At 33.7% G+C, this 14796-nt stretch overlaps 1 long non-coding RNA gene across 1 annotated transcript; it reads right to left on the reverse strand.

The window, feature by feature from the left end:
* Positions 1-3090: 3090 nt before the first annotated feature.
* Positions 3091-5002, reverse strand: LOC104908244 (uncharacterized). Its single transcript, XR_792146.3, has 3 exons — positions 4788-5002; positions 4632-4710; positions 3091-3329 (listed from the first exon to the last, which is right to left on the reverse strand). It is a non-coding gene; the product is annotated as an uncharacterized LOC104908244 (long non-coding RNA).
* Between the last annotated feature and the right edge of the window lie 9794 nt (positions 5003-14796).

The following is a 14796-nucleotide window of genomic DNA, read 5'->3' on the forward strand; positions in this document are numbered from 1 at the left end:
CTCGAGCGAATCACAGTCGTCGGACAAGGTCTCGAGAAAATCAGAGGAGTCGATCAACAGAGTTTTGTGTTTGGAAATCAGAGCTTTCGTGTTTGGAAATCGGAGGAGGAGAAGTTAGGATGAGAGAGGAAGAGGAGAGAGAGGAAGAAGAAAGTGAGGAAAAGGAGAGTGAGGAAGAGGAACAGTCTAAAAGAAAGATGCAAAAGGTTGTGGTTGGGTCGCACTCTCTTTTATATTTTCCCAATAAATTTCTTAGCTCCTCTTTTATAAACAGGAATAGTATATTGTGTTGTTAAAATCCCGATCCGGATCTTACGATTCTACGATTTTACGATCCTGGAGGACCTCACCGATCCCGATTCTACGTAGGATCTTAATTTTGTAGGATCTTTCGATCCTGCCCAACCACAAAAAATCACATGGTAGGATCTTAACACGATTCTACGATCCTACAACTCTACGATCCGATCCTACCGTATAAAAATCAAAAAGTACTTTCACATATTATATTTCTCCTATTAGAATTTGGTCGCATGTTACTTCAATCTTATAGTATTGAAAAACTATCATCATTTGCTAATTAAAAAATTCATTATTAATATGTGTAAATTTTTAACATGAGGTTCTCACCATATTTTAGTATAATTATCTCTATTTCACCGAATTGTAGGATCTTACGATCCTACGATCCGATCCCACCGATTCGATTCTACCAACCCCTACGATCCAAAGTAGGATCCCGATCCTGATAACATTGGCTGCGGGGTTTCAAAGGAACTGCAACAATATTCTTACAAAATACATGGGGATATTAAAATATTATTTTTTAATATATTGCTGCGGTTTTTACAAAAAAAACGCAGCAATATGTCTGGTCGGTCAAAAAGTCAACTTTTTTTCAAAAATTTTCCGCTGAAACCATATTGCTTTTATTTTATATTTTACCTTTTCTTTTTACGTGATATATTGCTCTGTATGGGTAAAATCGCAGCAATAATCAATTATTCTACTAGTTTACTTGTGTGATATTGATAATGTTGAATTATCGTTGATTATAAATTAATATGTTAGAAATGACTTGTGTTTGTGTTGGTTGACTTCATAAATAGGAACTATTGAATTGTAGTGAATTGTTGGTACTGAATTCAGATTGGAAAAATCCCTTTACTTAAGTGATAAATTAAGTTGGTGTAATGTTGGTTTTGGAAAATATTTATGATTATCAATTAAGTCACCTTTTTCATCAAATTTCCACTAGTTTTTTCCTCACTGTTCTTCCTTCTATGATTAGTCCATATTTCTCATGATATACCTCCTATATACGTGTATTTGACCATGAGTTTTTTTTATCAAAAATTGCATAGTGGTTCTTTACTTGTATTAATATATCAGAAATTTTGTATATTGTATATCATCAATTTGTTTGATATGTGTAGTGGTTTCTTTCGTGAGTATACTTATTAAGATGAAGGTGGTAAAGTGGAGATTGTAAGCATGTATCATTATTTATCCTTTTTATATTTATTAAAATGGAAGTTTGGATACTATATTATAAAGTCTATTCACTAGACCACCTTTGTATGCTAGATAAAACCTAGTGCTTCAGTCTTGCTAGAAAAATATAGTGCTTTAGTATTTGTAGATAACCTAATGATATGTGTCCATATTTGTATAATAATGTCCTAGTATCCTTGCCATGCACTAGTACTATAGACTCCATATATTATGTGTGTGGATACATGCTTGAGACTGTAAAGTTTAAACGACTTGATATTTTAGATAGGTACTTTAAGTTTAATTGTATTTCTTTCATTTTATTATGTGATTACCAATCTTCAACCTTTTCTTTTATTATATGATTATGTATTTAATTGCTTTTCGAGTTTCCATGATAACTTATCTTGTAATTGACTTTATTGTAGTATTATCATGTTGCTCCTCCGATTCTCGAGATAAAACTGATACTTAGGGAGCTATGAATACATATGTCGAAGATCAACATAAAGAACAAATGATAAATGACCTTTACTTTGCTACTTTTTTTTTTTTTTACCTTAATCACTTTTTGGATGTACATACATATTTTTAGATATGGATCTGGATATTTATATAGAATGTATTATTATTTTTTAGTTTAGATTCATATGTAATTTTTTGATATTGATACATATAATACTTTTTAGAAGTTAGAAAGACGAGTATTTGTTGAGTTATTTTGGATATATATGTTTTTAGAGGTTTGGAAATATCATCTTCGTTCAATATTTTTTGGATATACAGGTTCTTTGAGCATGTTGTTGTAGCTAGGCGATGCATGAGTGATTTTTTTTTAAAATAAAAAATAGCAATGATAACGGTTATAGGTAAAACCAGTTATCCCCATTATTTGAAAAGATAACAGTTGGGTGAGAGAGGGGTTAACTTTGTCTTTAACAAAGATAACATTTATTTAAGATAGGTGTTATCTTTGCCTTCTTTTAAAAAACAGAAAAATAGCAAACATAACAGGTATATATGGAAGGCGTTTTCAAGTGGATATAACATTTGTAATAAAGAATTGTTATGTTTACCCTCTCAAACATAACACTTTCACCAGGTGTTATCTTTACCTTACATTACGTTGACTTGGATAACGTCTCGAAATTGTTATGTAAATCCTTATTAACAACCGTAAAATGGACGACATTATTAACAACCATGTGGAGGGTTGAATTTTGGGGGTTTCAAATTTAAATGAGGTGGTGGAAGGAATTACGTCATAACAAAATGATAGAGATCTTAATTATGTCCTGACAAATAATATTTGTTAATTATTTTGACCAAAAAAAGTGACGAAATATATATTTTGTGTTCAAAAAATATAATTCACCAACTAAACAATATCTCTTGAACTACTCATTAGTGAAGTTGGATCGGAATGCTTTTAGATCGGGTTCTATTGGGTCGGAATGGTGTTGGGTCGGGTTGTAACAGCCCCCGTCCAAGCTTATGTTAAATATTAATTAAAACTATACTTTCTAGCAATAGCGGAAGCAAAATCATAATCAAACGTTACGGAGGCTCTCACCTGCTGGAGTCAACCCATCAATATGGCTGAATTGACTCTACGAGCTAATCTTAAAATAAAACATTCATCACACATGAAATTAGGTTAATTATTACAGGCCCAAAATAAGATTTTAACATAAATTTAAACAATATTCATATAACAGAAGTAAGTCGCAAAATATGATCATGTTCAAGCTTGCATCCACTATCATAGTCGAGACATGACTTCATTATAGCTCTTCCATCAGACTACCTTAGCTTGCTATTCCCTGCACAAGAGTCTGCCCCACCGGGACAGGTTCATAGAACAAAAATCAGCTTACACTGGTATGCAAATCAATCCGAAAAATAGATTATGGTGGCTGAAAACAAGGAGTGATCACACTCCGGATAATTTGCAAATCAATGCTAAGTAAGGTAAACCTTTATGTAAGATACACATTCAAGTATTCACAGTTTATGCAATCGTCTACTACAAACACAATTTGAAAACTTTATTTGGAGCGTAGGAAGAGGATATCACAATGAGGTGTATTAGAGTACAACCTCCACACAATTCGGAGTTAAACTCCTACTATTTTCTCGCTTGCAAGCTTTTATAGGACATGTCCTTTCACATATTACACACATTCCTCTTCACTACGCAAAAAAACGAATTCATATTCTTTAATAACAAACACACTTACTAAAACGGTTTGTAAGAAGTTATATAAAACTTAAGCTTATAAAAATGATTTAAAGTTTGGTTAAGGATGGATTAATGGACTTAGGGCAGTATCTACATGATTTTAGGAATTCCAAAAATAGTTTAAAAGAATCTACACAATCGATCTAACTAAACATAAGAATAATCTAGGTTTGATGTGCGAAATTTCGGACCTCATAACAAAGAATACTCTGAATAGAATTTGATCATCGATTTTGATTGAGTAATATAAGTGGAACATTTATGTTTAAGCTACTGTAAGTACATATATATCATTGAAAATGTTTCCCTTAAAAAGATTATAGGAAACCCGATATAGTTCATTCTTAAAATGTAGTTTATAAATAGTTTTCGGAACCTCTAATGTAATCTGAAATGATGTAGAAGATTCTTATCAAGGTATATCATGAACACCATGTTTCTTTATCAATAATAACTAATAATAAGTTCAATGCAATCCTTTTCCAACATTGATCACATTTCCAAGTAAAATCACATAGTAAAACATGCCTTTAACAACACTTTTTAGTATAAAACTCTACCTTCATCCTAAAGGATGTTCTTAGCTATTAACACACACTTATATGACCACCTAATATCATCCAACCTACTGCCTACTACCAAAATCCATCCATAATACCAAAATTCACCATTCTTAACCAAAACGAGTAAAATCCACATACTATTCTTCCTAAGGTAAGAAAAGGAGTCCTTTTTCATTTGTTGTACCAACATGCAAAGGTTTATACTTGTATATCATCAAAATAAAGAGTTCAATAACCATTCCAAAACAAAAATTCAACCTTAATTTCGTTCCAAAATAAATCTAATAACTTCCATCATACTTAATCTCCAAAAAGGGATCGAATTTGCATACCTTAACTTGTAAATGGTGTAACTCGACTTCTCCTTGTTCTTTTTGATGAGATTTTTACTTCTTTGGAATCCTTAAACACCTATTTACATCCACACAAAAATTCATAAGGATTTACCTAAGGGAAGTATTTCAATTTACTCAAACAAATCAACATACCTACTGTTTTTCTGGTTGAAGAAGATGGTTCTTTTTCTTGAACTTCTTGGCCACGAAATGGTGATATTTTTGCTTCCCAATATGCTCCTATATGTAGTGAATGATAATCAGACTTTGCATGCATAGATTAAGAGACAAAAATCCAAGAAACGAAGCTGAGAAGAGCTTCTGGTTCTTACCGCCAGAACTGGCGAGTAAGATGAGGGAGAAAGAAGTGTTTTGGGCAGAGGGAATTTGTTTGTTTTTGGTGATGAAACTTATATAGGATGTGAAGGTATATGTGAGGAAGGTATGGGTGCATTACTTCAGCCTTGGTAGACCCATTTGGGTTGATTAATGTGGTTCCATTCCACTTAGTGCATTTCAGAATTTTCCAGCTCTTCTCATTTGTCTTAATATGACTCAAAATCTTATAATATACCATATGTTAGTGGTCTAAGACCCACAATTGATCTTATTATACTCTAAACATCCTCAACATAAAATTTACTTGATATACCTAACCTCATACCCTAAATGAAATTCTAAAGTCCATTCTATTAAGCGTAACCGTTAATTTGCTTAATAGTTGAACATAATTTCTATCTTCCAATAGTCCTCAATTTCCACAACTCAACTTCTTAAAATAATATATCGATCCTAAGTGTTCACATGTAACTTAATAATATTATTATCTTTATATAATTCCTTCTAAGCACTAATTACACACAAGCACAAATTATTTTTACACACAACTTATCATACGTATTACCTACGTACGGTCACATTTAAATTTCACGATTTAAGTTATTTAATCATATACTAATCCTTTATTATTTACCGGCTGTTACACGGGTGATAAATGGGTTGGGTCACAACTGGGTCGGTGAAAACTGGGTTGGGTCACAACTGGGTCGCCCGCTTACTAGGTTAGGTCACAACTGGGTTGATTAATAACTGGGTGGGTTTAACTGGGTCATTGGTGGGTGAAGTTGGATGCAGGTTATTTTGGGTCGAAAACAGATTGGGTTTGGGTTGTTGTTCACGGGTGCAACTGGGCACAGGTTAACCTGGGTTGGCCTAATTCAGGTTGGATTACCAATTCCACGGGTTCAACTAGGCACAGGTGGATGTTGGGTCGGAATGGGTCAGCTTTTCAACCGACCACTCTCGGCTCGGAACAGATTGGGTCTGTGTCATATGCGGGTTCACCCGTGGGCCAGCCAAGTTTTCAACACCTCTATTCTCCATTACTCCCTTATGATTCTCTACTATTTGAATTATGTAATCAAACACCTTTCGGTAACGCATCTCCATTTATCACCTTGCTCTGTTCGTTCGAGCTTGATAAAACGATACACCTTGCTATATAATACTATCTTTGCTTGGTTCTTTCTCAGCCAAGACATCCTCCAAGATTATATTATAATACTCTAAATCGAGAAATATTAAACCCATCTGCGACCTTGATCCTTATAATCTTAACTACGTAATCTCTAAATAATCATTTACATAACTCGGCCCTATATCAGACATGTAAATTGTCATAATGAAGTTTAACAAAAACGCACTAGAGATACATAAATGCGCAGTCCCCAAACGACAACAAATAAGCAAAGGCTTTACAATGTTTCCTTTTTCTTTCCTTAAACCACGTCACTTGAAATCTCCTGCAGCTCTGGTGTATCTTTGACCTCCCCTTGACGTTTCCATCTTCGCTCCTTGATTCCCCCGTCTGTAAATCTTCGCCTTTTCTTCAATGTTCTCTACTTTAAAAAAAAAAAGAAAATTCCATCAGCGCTTACTCTAGAAAACAATCATATGACTTCCCCAAGGTCGGATAAGACCCAATTCTCTTGAGTTTCAATTCCTCAAAATTAAACAAAACTCGAGTTCCACTTCTTTTTTTTAATATTCAATTTACATATTTGAGGAAATCATATGCCAAATCCATTATATACAGATTCCATTCAGATAAGTAATATCAAAATTTCAAATTCCAAAACGGTTTCTGTACTGCAAAACATATAAGAGAAACATATAACTTATTCGTATTCAAGTTCATTTCACAATCGACACCCAAAACGTAGCCAACTACAACACATGTGCTTGGAGGTATACAAGTTATTTATAAAACAAATCACAAAGTACTTGTAACTAACATATATAGACTCCAAACGTTTAACCTGGTCAATTCCCTATCACAATTTGTAATCCCCCGATTAGGTTATTACCCAATCCTATTAATTCTTATATTACTGAAATGATATCCATATTTTCAGAGTTACAGCCCCCATACCTTCTACCTTGATAACCATATTACATCCTTACAAATTGTCTACGACAATTATTATTGTATGCTAATAATTCTTACTTTATATCACCTTATTATACCTAAATCTACTAGGATTTAGCTATCTATCTGAAACTTATACTCCAATTACTTACAGTTATTATCCATATTAATCTCTAATACATAACTTACAGTAGTACTTCTTAATGTTTGAACATGCTCATATTACTCCTAACTTCATACTCGTTCCTTTATAAACTCGTACCAATAAATTCCTAGCTCTCCATTTACACCACTAGCTTAAAGCAAAACAAATCTTATTTAAATAATACTAACGTAGCTAGTATGAGTTTACATCCTCATATATACACTCTTTCTTCCAATTTGTCATCATAGTTTCACAACAAATTTATTTATAGTTACATTCATAAAAGAAATACTAACACAAAGCTTTAGCACAACCAATTATCTTCAACTCCTTCTTTATCTCCACGAGTTTTACATTCATACATCGTTCCATTGTCACAATTATCTGGTATGGCTAACCCCGTCTCTGGCACTCCAGAGTACCATTTATCTGACCTCCGTTTCTTACACAACATTTCCAACCTTAACAAACTCTTATCCTTATTGTTCATAATTACATCATAACCTTGAACCCTTCAGTAGTCCTATACATTTCTAACGGATTCCATTTGACTTGAAGAAAACTAGCCCATGGCTTACAAATCACACTGGCTTATTAAGTCCCTGGTTGGCCTTTAGTGGCACCTACAAACCTCTATAACCTCTTCTATCCTAAGACTGTGACATAGTGCCTAACTAGCATGGTAAACCACATCATTTACCATTTATCAACAACATAATAGATGTCAAGTCCTCCTCTTATAAGCATGTTCTCGCTTATGCTTCCAAAAAAATCTACTCGGAACCATCTACACCAAAATCTCATTACATTCAAATATACATTCATACATATAAATTCACATAGCACACACAAAATCACACACATGTTCACAGATTTGAAAACTTTTACGTACGTATATGAAATAAGTTTCAATTTTCCTTCCTTAAGAAAATACTTGTGTAAATACTCTTTACTTATTGTTCTCAAAACTTGCACTTCTAAAATACTTTATTTTGGATCTCGAAAACCTTTGCTCTGATACCACTTGTAACAACCCGCTCCAACTAGCATCTTAATTAAGACCTAATAGTGCTAATTACGAAGTTAAACTGCTAATCAGAGAGACTGTTAGGGCAGACTATCGCACCTTCCTTCCCAAGGAAAGGTAGAAAGTCCCAAAGTATCCAAGATTAATACGAAAATAAGTTATAATAAAATAGTTATTACAACATATTTTAAGTACTCAGATTACAAATCGAAAATACATGTTTATCTTGCCAAGAATTATTGTATAAATCGATTTATCTCATAGCAGCGGATTAAACACATTCATCATGACTTCACATTTTCACATAAGAGCTAACTCGAACATTCTCTTTAATCCTGCAAAACAGATTAATCTGCCCCCACTAGGACATGTTTATAGAACAAAACATGTCAGCTTACGCTGGTACACAAGTCCCCCAATTCCAAAATAATAAGGTTGCTGAAATTACGCAATCATTTCTTATACTCAAAGCATAAACCTATAGTGTTCGAGATACTTTTATGCTTATTCAAAAATACATTAATACTTGCTCAGAAATATGTTGGTTTTCCTGTAAACTTCCATAGAAATACTTTTGCATATACATGAGAAATTTCCCATAATTATCTCAAGATATCACACATCATTCTTCATAGATAACGCAAATAATAATCTTAAACTTATCATAAGACATAGCATAACTCCAAGGAAGGAACACAAATGGAGAGGGCTAAGCCACAACTCCAGACTTTTGAAGGACGTCTCCCCACCTTTTTTATTTACTGCTTACTTGCAAGACTTCTAGGTCATGACCCTACATAATGGAGCAATACATGCTCCTGGACAATACCCGCTCTAAACACATAATGAGCAAACCCGCTCTAGAAACATTGTTCACTTCCCCTTATAAAATAAAACTTGTCACCATATAAATATATTTATGCTCAACACTTGTACTTAAATATTTATACTCATATACTTATACTTAAATACGTATATTGATATAATTATACTTTTATGACTATACTTAAATAACTTACTTAAATACTTATTCATAATCATTATTTCAACCATCATAACAAACTTTAACTTATCAAAACAAGTTTCATAAACAAGCTTGCTATGTCAAGTTCCATTGTTTTTGCAAAAGTGACTTGATAATCAGGTCTCAAAAGCATGTTGAGATTAGCTGAGGTGATCAAAGATAGTGTTTATCATGACAAGATAACATGTAAAGGTTTTATAGAAAGGCTATAAAATATATGGAAAGGTTATATCACACAAGTAAACATATGCCAATTTTATAGTTTTCGATTTTGTGTTAAAGTAACGATAGCTGTTTTTATGCAAAAATCACTTGTAGCTCTTCACTACTAGAAAAAGAGTGTTTTCTCAATGCTTTTCCTCAATATTCTAGACACAAAAAAGTGTTGAGAAATTGATTCTCAACACAATGTAAAAGCGTCGAGATTTCACGCGTGGAGAATTCTCGACGCTTTAATGCGTTGAGATTCTCGACGCAGAGACGCGTCTAGTTATGACTTGTGACACTGTTTTGTGTTGAGTTTCTCAACACTTTTCCGTGTCTCGGAATATTCTCTAGACACATTACAACATCAAGATTATTTTACCTCCACAAATAAATTTTTGGAGCCAAAAGAACTCTTAACACGCAAAAGTGTCGAGATTTTAGCCTAGAAAAAACATCTACAAACAGTAGAATAATGCATGAGTAGTTTATAATCAGTAATAATAATAATAACCACTATTTAATTGGACATGGTTCAAATATAATATATTATAATTAAGCGATTTTCTTATAAAAATTATTTAGGTAGAAATGACCAATATATAATAATATATATTAATGATTAAAAACACACTAAAATATTCTGTTCGATCACGAATAAAATAAGTCGATTTGATAATGTCTACTATCAACTTCTTCAAACCTTACAAAACAAAAGCATAACAAAAGAAATATATCTTTTACAAGGCCTTTTCAAATTATTAATAGATTTATGAGTTGTACTAATTTAATGGACGATCCTTGGCTTCGTTTCCTTCACCATCATCTTGAACCTTGAAAAAAAAAGAATAATGACATAAGTAGTCTTAATTATATAATGTAATATATTATAGTGAGCGCCAATTATAAAAGATGTCAAAAAGTTAGTTAATGACAAAAGAAAAGAATATGTAACTAGCAAGCAAATTGATTTTGATAATTCAAGTGAAACAATAAATGATAATATTATAACAATACCTCTATAGTAATCAAATGCATAGCTGACTTTGCAGCATCTATAAGTTGAGCAGAAGCTTTTCCATCACGCATCGCATCTAACACTAGAGAAAAATGTGTAGCATCGGTCTTCGTCATGTTAGTATGCTCATTAATCTTCTTACTTATCTCTTTGTTTTGTTTTTCAAGTTCCTCATTTCTCTTCTTCAATAAAGACGTTTCCACAATGTTATCTAGTTCCACATGTCTCCTTTTAAGTTTTCCATTTCCTTCTTTTCTAAGTATACCACGCACCCCATGGATATCACTTTTTTTCACCCCAAATCCATATCCCTGGGGTCGTTCAGGTACTTCATGTCCATTCATGACAGTTTGAAAGGCTTCATTCTCAACGTCAACACGAGGCATAGAAGGATTACAAAGCTTTAATGAATCAACCTTTGCCTTTGCATCCTCCTACGCAATTGTTTAGGGAATAAATAATGTAAATATGATGATAGAAAAATAAAATGCAAGGATAGAGTAATGTGTTAGACCAAGTACCAAAAAGTCTGAAGTGTCTGTGCCTTCGAGATAGGTTCCATCCTTTCTCTTATGAGTTGCTTCCCAAAGTTCAATCAAGCTCATTTCTTCTCCATGCTCATCTTCCTATAAATAATTAGTTACCTTGTAGTAAGTCTAAAATAAGTACTGGCATAATTATTAAACATAGAAAGCATTCTAAAACATCCAGAAAATAAGTACTAAAAGCTACAGTTTTAGTGAAATAGATGAACCAAATAGTAACAAAGACGTGAGTTAATAGTATCTTATTGCTTGTTAAATTACTGTTTCTAATTACACTTTTATTAATAATCCATAGTCATTTATCAAATCACTAGTTTTAGAGCAAAGAAATATGTATTAGTTTTTTTTTGATCCACCACTGGAAGAGAAAACATTGGGATATTAGGCATCTCATCTTAGAGCCATCAACCTTGTGACCCAATATGATAACTATGGGGTCAATTCCTCACTACATGGAGTGTCCAGAACACTCTAACTACAATACAACATGCTGCCTTAGAACATAAAAATACATAAAGCAATCTCCAACAACTTATCTTTGATATTTCATCCCAAATCACAAATCCATTAATCTCATAGATTAATTAAGAAAATTATAATCAACCAACTAAACCAACATATAATTTCTTATAATATACCATATTAGCAAAACAATATAAGCGAAACACACAATAAGTACTCTTGGCCTTCAACTTCAACCATTATTCCAGAATTTTGTGTCTTTCGATGTCTTTCACGATCCATGACATCAAATTTACAGCCACTAATTAGAAAACCTTTCACCCTTTTCACACGATTTAATGGACTACGTGTTAAAGCTCTTCTCACCTTTCCTTGTATACTACTATCATCTATATTGTGAACCTATGAATAAAAAATAGTATAGGTTAAATGATGTAGGTCATAACTTAAAAAAGGAATACAATGATCAAATTTAGAAGGCTTAAAACCTGGTTTTGCAACCATTCTGAGAATTCATAGATTATCCATTCATTTTGAATGGTGTCGTTCGACTGATTTTCTGTAGTTTGAGTCTCTTCTTGCTTTTGACGTAAGAATTCACTAAAGACAAGCCAAAATGCAATGTTATCTGACGATGTTTATGAATTTGATGAACTCTTATAATATAACTCATGGTGCTACTTACTGAATGACAGGTTTCATCTCATATGAGTGAAGCAAGACCTAACGATGTGCTTGCCTTAAACTTCTATCATCAAGACGAACATTTTGTGTCATCCCAATAACACGACCTCCAGAGTTATAAAGATATGCATCCAAGTCTAGAATGTCATCATCATTCCTTTTAGGTCTATTTAATATGGTCTCCTACACCTTCCAGGTATCTCGCACAAAATGTAAGTGTCTCCCTCAGCAATTATCCTTTAGCAATTGTCTTTTCAGGCTGGGCCTTATTACTTACGTGAGATTTCAGATAGGCTAAGTACCTTCAAGTAATGTAATTATGCTAATGTAGCAGGGAAAAAAATTGTGTAAAAACAATTTTAGAAAATACTGACCTTTCTATGGGATACATCCATCTATAATGAACGGGTCCACCGAGTTTGACCTCTTCAACCAAATGAATTAGTAGATGAACCATTATTGTGAAAAAGTTGGCAAAAACTCCTTCTCCATCTTACAAAGAGTAAGTTCTACCTTAGATTGAACGACATCTAATTCGTCCGGTTCAAGCACATTGGAGCATAATTTCTTGAAGAAGTAAGATAACTCGTCAAGCAAATCGATCACTTTGTAGCCTTTGCTGCTCTTAAAGTAACGAGAAGGATATCTTGCATCATGACATGATTGTCATGACTTTTCATATTAATAAGCTTCCGTTGGTTCACATTGACACACCTGTACAAGTTTGATCCATATCCGTCAGGAACTTTCAGCTTTTTCAGAACTCTTAAAAATCGATCTTTCTCTCTTAAAGACATGGTGTATGAAGCTGGGGGCATGTACGATACTCTATTGGCATGACGTTGAAGCCAAAGATGTGGCCTTATCCCCAACTCTTTAAGAGCTTTTCTGGCATTTTCATCATCTCTCCTCTTATCCATATCTAAAAGAATTCCCAATAGATTATCACACATATTCTTTTCAATATGCATGACATCTAAGCTATGCCTTAAAAGAGTGTGCTCCCAATACTCTAACTAAAAAAATACGCTTCTTTTACTCCAAAGAACTTCATTAACATCATCCTCACAAGGACCATCGTTAACTTCATCAGCAGACACACCAACTTGTCCTCTCCCTCTTTTTTTCAACTCTTCGTAGAAGATATGTTAGTCTTTCCGTAAACATGTATGATCCCTTCTTGTTGCTTCAAGACCTCCGATCCACTTTCACGAACTGGAGCAATACCATATTCCGGTTTACCATAATATAAAGCAGCTTCACTGCGATAAGGATGATCAATAGGTAACAAATCTTACCTCCAAATCTATATGAGTTAGTAGAATGAGTGCATATAGGGCAAGCCTTATAACCTTTTGTACTCCATCCAGATAACATGGCATATGCCGAAAAGTCACTAATAGTAGAGTGCAGGGCTGCTCGGAGCTTAAAAGTTTTGCCCACTATAAGCATCAACACCTTCCCATAACATTTTTAACTCATGAATTAATGGCTGCAGGTACACATCAATATCTATCCCCGGACCAGATTTCCCAGGAATTACTAAAGATAAAATAAAAGATGATGGTTTCATACAAAGCCATGGCTGTAGATTATAAGGAATCAAGACCACTGGCCATGTGCTATGATTGGTATTCATTAAACGATAAGGGTTAAAACCATCACTTGCTAAACCCAATCTAACACTACGAGGATCTCTGCGAATTCATGATATTTTTCATCAAATTTTTTCCAAGCCAAAGCATCTGCTGGGTGCCTTAACATACCATCATGTCACGATCATCTTTGTGCCATCTCATGTCTTTTGTGTTTTTGATGACATGTAAATTCTCTTTAACCTAGGAATAAGAGGAAAATATCGCATAACCTTAGCTGGCTCACCTTTCTTACAGGCTTCTTTACCTTTCTCACTTATATCACCCTCCTTACCTTTAGCCGCCTTCCACCTCGACGTATGACAGATTTGGCACTCATCTTTTTCCGCTGAGTCACCCCAATAAACATGCAATTATTAGGACAAGCATCAATTTTCTCATAACCTAGACCCAAATCCTTAATTACCTTCTTTCCCTCATAATAGGATGACGGAAATTCCATTATTTGAGGAAATGCATCTATCAGAAGTTCAAGCAATTTTGTGAATGACTCGGCAGACCAATGGAACATACACTTAAGATGAAATAGATGCAAAAGAAATGATAGCTTTGAAAATGTAGTACATCCCTCATAAAGCACCTCATCAGAAGCTTCAATTAGTCTTTTATATTTGATTTCTTCTTCTTTGGTATTGAAGGATGGAAGTTCAATATCTACCTCAGAAGGGAAATCATCCTTCTCATGCATGTCGCCTAATACTTCCTCCTCCAAATGTGGTTCTTCAAAAGATTGATCTTAAGGTTGAGAAGTGGATGGTGGAAAGCTAACACTAAATGCATCATTTAGCAAGCCCCGAATATCATCTCAACCTACTATCGTTTCTTGGCTACTAAGAGGTCCTTGGGTACTACTTGTTTCATCATTTTATGGTGAAAGATCCAATTCCTATACTCCTTGTGAAAACCGTTAAACAAAATATGTCCCTCTACATCATCCGCACTATACCATTTACGCAACTTACACTTACTA

The sequence above is a fragment of the Beta vulgaris genome, chromosome 5, assembly GCF_026745355.1.
Source record: "Beta vulgaris subsp. vulgaris cultivar EL10 chromosome 5, EL10.2, whole genome shotgun sequence".
In the NCBI taxonomy this organism is placed as follows: Eukaryota; Viridiplantae; Streptophyta; class Magnoliopsida; order Caryophyllales; family Amaranthaceae; genus Beta; species Beta vulgaris.